Genomic DNA, 5,298 nt, shown 5'->3' on the forward strand with positions numbered 1-5,298 from the left:
CGCATGATTTAAAACTTCAACCTACATGGCTTTAACGGGACATCTTGGCTCCGTGAACACACACACACCCGTATATCCTCTTTACAGCTAACAAATATACACTACATCAGCCAACTGTCTCTCAACAATGGCACTAGACACTAATAAATACACAGACATAAAAACTGGAAGAGTATTAATAGAATAACAGCAACTAATGAATACTCCACTAACCTCACCTACCTGGAATCTCTCCCTCTCGTGCTCCCATAATCCTCTACAGACTAGTGACGTCACACAAGCCGAACATATAAATTTTCTACTGATGAATTTTAGGCAGAGATTTTCATGCATATATCACTGAAATTTCAAATAATTATTTTATGTACAAAATTAACTGATGTAGGTAAAGAAAGTAAAGAAGTGGTGAAGGAAGGAAAACAAGAGAGAAGCGATAGTGGGAGGAGGGGTGGAGAAAGAGAAGGAAGAGGAAGGGAAGGGAAGTAGGCTAAAGGGGTGATGGAGGAATGGAGAAAGAAGGGATAGGAGAGGAAGGTAGTGATGAAGTAAAATTGAGCACAAAGGACCTGCTATATAAAAAGCTAAACTGACTAATACAAGGCTTAGATCAGAATTATATGGTATGGATAACAAACTTAGACGATACGTAAAGAAGACGACGGCATCCTCAGCCTGCAGCCCACAGGGTTCACGTTTCAGATGACTCTAGGGCTACAGTTACTACTACTACTACTGGTATGAGGTATAAAAATCACAAATATTAATGTGGCAAATACATAACAAAATGTCAAAGAAAAGGCTTTATATACCCTTTTCACGATAACATGGGGTAAAAATCACTGAGCTCTAAAATATGCAGAGGCCATCTCCGCCGAGGGCGTGTGATTCTGGAGGCCATATTGAAACACCAACACAAATCCAAATTCAAATACTTATTTCCACTAAGCAGTGATTATTAATGAAGAACAACTTTTTGCTTTTAATACAAAAATATATATGGATTATGATTTTTTTCTTTCTGCCTAGTTCAACGAATTATATCGCGTACATTTGGCCAATGAGTGTATAACAACGCCATAAGTTGCTTCAGTGCAGAACTTACCCTTTACGGCAATATCCATGTCATGAGACCGAATGTCCAGACTGACAAAGGCCGGAAGAAACATTGAAATATCTACAAGAGAGTGTGAACAGAAGAGATGAGGACATGGAGACTGGAGATAAATGGGCCCATGTTAGTGGCCTCATTCATGCAGGGATACTGGGGAAGAATCTTCCTGCCTCACCCAAGGGAGCAATAATCTTCTAGAATTAGCAACAAGATATATTTCTTACTGTAATGCGGGATGTTTTTGGTACGATCTCTCGTCCTAAAAACGCCCGCGACTGAGCGGGGTCCTGTTTCCGAACGAGAAGTAAAGCACCAGCAAAGGAACAGGGCATAAAAACTCGGCAGTATACCTTAACACATCTACTGTCTTAATTCAACACACCTTACAATACAAAAACAAGAGACACTGGATACAGAATGGACAGGGTGACAGAGTTGGTTTTCTGATACAAAGTGTACACAAACACAACAGTGATGTCAATGGCAGAATATAATGATAGTCACATATACAGATATTGTCAGTCTCTAGAGCACGGCATAGGTGTCAGCTTTAGGCATAACTGTCATTTAATATACTAAACTGGATGCACTACATGTGAATGGAATAAAGGGACAGGTTGGTCGATATTACTATACACTTGATATGGCGCGAGCCATGGCACACGGAATTGTCACTTAGCCGCAGCGACACTATTTCACTAGTTTTGTCTCTGCTGGTTGGTCTCGGTCTTTTTTTGGGCGCCACTAGTATAGACACGGCATTTCTATATATCACAATTGTCTTACGATTAGTGCTCACTGACCCTTGATTTCTGCCCTCATATTGGTATACACTGTTCGTCACATATTATGTTCTCACGGTTCCACCGTCACTTTTACTTTCGTCTCTTCTGCTTAGACTTAGGCGCAACTCAGGAGGTGCATTGAAGTCGCCACTATGCCCCTGGTTCCTGGGCTAACAGAGGTGGCACTTGGGCATGGGAGGGGGCCCTTCTGGAGAGCCCTTCTGCAGGAGGCAATGTACGACCCACAGGGGCGTCACGGCCCGGGCCTGCTTCATCACTGGGGTGCAGGGAGGCCCTCCCATCTGGGGGCCTCGACCTGATAGGTGGCCCTCATGCTGGAGCCAAACAGCTTCAGGAGGCGGGCCTGCAACCTCTTACTCCGGGCAGAGGCCTGGCGGAGAGTGGGGCCCGGGCGGCTCTGCTCTGGGGCCTGCTGACTGGCCCTGGGAGACCGGGTGCTGCGGTCACCTACAGAGCGGGGCGCCATCAGGAGTAGACTGCAGCACTTGTTCTGTCGGGCGTCCATCAGGAGCCGGTGTCATCCAGGGGTCAGCTGCAGGACCGGGACAGGACCTCGCCACCACTCTTGAAACGGCAGAACCTCCGGGGAACCACACCTGGAGGGAGAGAGGGAAGGGCATCCCACGCAGCCAAGAGGTAGAGAGCCGGACGCGCAAGGGACCTTCTCCTCTGGGAGAACCCGAGACTATGGATGAAGGGCGTACTGTGGCCACTCCTTCCCCCACATGTACTGTGGCCGTTGTGGTGGTTTTGCCTGCCCAACGGGAAGTAACTGAGGGGCGTACTGTGGCCGCTCCCTCCGCGGTGCGTACTGTGGTCGTGACCACGGTGTTGTTTGGGACTGTATCTGGAGCAGTCCCACCCCGAACCTGGTGAAGGCTGCTTCGTTCGTAAGGTTGTCTCACATTCCTGCGTGGTTGTTGTCGGGTTGGTTAAGAGGAAGAGGGACTCAAGCTAGGGGCACCCCGGTGCCCTTCTCACTCTGGGTCAGTCTCAAACTGACCTGGCCTGCCGTGGTGTCCTCCTGGGGTGGTGGTGGGGCTGCGGCTCGGCAGTGGGGTGGGGGGTGGCGGGATGGTTGGTCCGCCGGCGGCGGAGGTGTGTATTTTACTTACTGTACTTGTGAAATATAATACCATCTCTGATGAATTCCTGTATCCATTTTTGCAACCAGAAGCTGCACAGCTGACCATGGCACTATACTGTATATTACGGAATCATCAGCTTCTTAAAAAAAAAAAACGACGAACACCTCGGTTCAAAAACCGTGGGCATTAGGTGAGGTGTAACATGGCTACTGCTACACCAGTGCCGCCTGGCGGCAGCTACATCAGTTACGCTGTGTTAGCCATGAGAAAGCCTCTCCATCTTGAATCCCGAGATATAACAGTAGATCAACAATACATGATGCTATTCACGATGAAGTGTTACTGAAAGCACATACAGCCGCTGCCTTTTATTCTGCCACTGAGCTACATTAAATAAGCTGCAAAAGCCTGGACATACAGTACTCTACTCATACACCGTGTAGGAATCAATAGGGTAGGAGCAGGAATTTTAAATCTAACTCACTTTCACTCTCCAATCTATTGTTAAAAGTACATTATCTCTTTTACCTCTGGTAGTTTTGTTTTGTAATGCCTGAGAGAGAGAGAGAAAGAAATAGTAGTAGCAGTAGTAGTAGTAGTAGTAGTAGTAGTAGTAGTAGCAGTAGTAGTAGTAGTAGTAGTAGCAGTAGTAGCAGTAGTAGTAGTAGTAGTAGTAGCAGTAGTAGTAGTAGTAGTAGTAGTAGTAGCAGTAGTAGCAGTAGCAGTAGTAGTAGCAGTAGTTGTAGCAGTAGTAGTAGCAGTAGTTGTAGTAGTAGTAGTAGTAGTAGCAGCAGCAGCAACTGTTAGTAGTAGTATAAGTACTAGTAGCAGTGGTAGCAGTATGGCTATAGTAAAGGTGGTGGTAGTAGTAGTCTAGTCCGGCTTTCAGGTATTTGGACAACTCCAGGCATTTTGGAGTCAAAGTTGGCAGATAAGCTTTTCTATTTTTTTTTTTTTTTTTTTTCCAGAATCCATTTTTGCAGTTTGCCAAGCTGTATCTCTCAAGCTGACACCGTCAGACGGGTAAATCCAAGATGACCACCTTAAACTCAAAAGCATCATTTTTACAAGTGGTGCCTCGTCCGTATATCATTATGACGACCGTAAAACCTTATTAAAACCCACTATAAAGTCATTGTACATTAATTATTTTATTGATATTACTTTTCTCTTAATTAAGTAATAAACATAAACAAATCCAGGATGGCTGACAACACATTTATATTACAAGTTGCAGATTGCAAATTGATGAACAGGCATAGTGGCAGTGTGTTTTACACAGTGTCATTGCTGGGCTTCGACATTGCAACAATCGTCATCGGATGTTCTACATTTGCATGCTGCTGTACAACGCAAGTGGGACTTTTTACATTTGCAACGTGCACTCATACATCGGTTGGCGCAGTTGCAGGTGATCAGTTCCACACATGAGTCTGGGACTGGGGGTAGGGACATCAGTGTTGGCACCAGTGATGTATCTTCCATCCTCCATCCCATCGTCTCAGGTTGAGGTAGTTCTGGATACTGTTCATTTGCCTGTCGCCACACAGCTGTTTGATAGTGAGCTCTTTGGATGTGAAACAAAAGGGCATCACCAGTTGGAGGAAGAGTCTATGGAGCACTGGACTTCACGAACAGGATTTCACTCGCCTTGTTGACTGTTGTGACATTGGAGACATTGTACAACTTACAGATGAATAATTCAGCGTTCTTCGCTGTCACGTCATCGAGTTCACCTTGACCTAGACCTTCAAGAAGGCGAGAGTGTTCTTGAAACACTTTCCAGCAAGTTTTCTTTCCATGCCTGAAGAGGTATGATGCTGTGTCACTACCAGTGATGGTGTGAAACGCTGTAATGGATTCCATCTTATCGTTATCAAAAGCAAGCCGTTCCACAATGGTGTGTATAGGAATATACTTCCTGTTTGCAGCTGTTCCTGCCTTCAACCAAACTTTGTCACTGGGCATTTTGTGGAAATGTGCAAGTAGTAATACCAGGACATCTGTGTCACGTGCAGCTATCACAATGCTAGAGGCCTGAATTTCTGTACAATGCAGAATCATTCTTGTATCTGCCTCTTCATGCCGAGCTTTGAGTTTGTCTGTGTCCACTTCTGGATCCGACGATTCCACCTGTTCTTCAACGACGAATCCGCCAGATACCACAACAGTTTTGTTTGCTGAAACCTTCAGCATCAGTTGTTGTGAGAGGAAATTGGCCAAGTCTGCCTTATTTTCAGGGTGTGCCACGAAAGTATTCCACTTTGTTGGGAGTGGAACATTCCTGCCTTCA

The sequence above is a fragment of the Coenobita brevimanus genome, chromosome 33 (assembly GCF_032717465.1).
Source record: "Coenobita brevimanus isolate Jiangsu-jjx chromosome 33, ASM3271746v2, whole genome shotgun sequence".
NCBI classification, from domain to species: domain Eukaryota; kingdom Metazoa; phylum Arthropoda; class Malacostraca; order Decapoda; family Coenobitidae; genus Coenobita; species Coenobita brevimanus.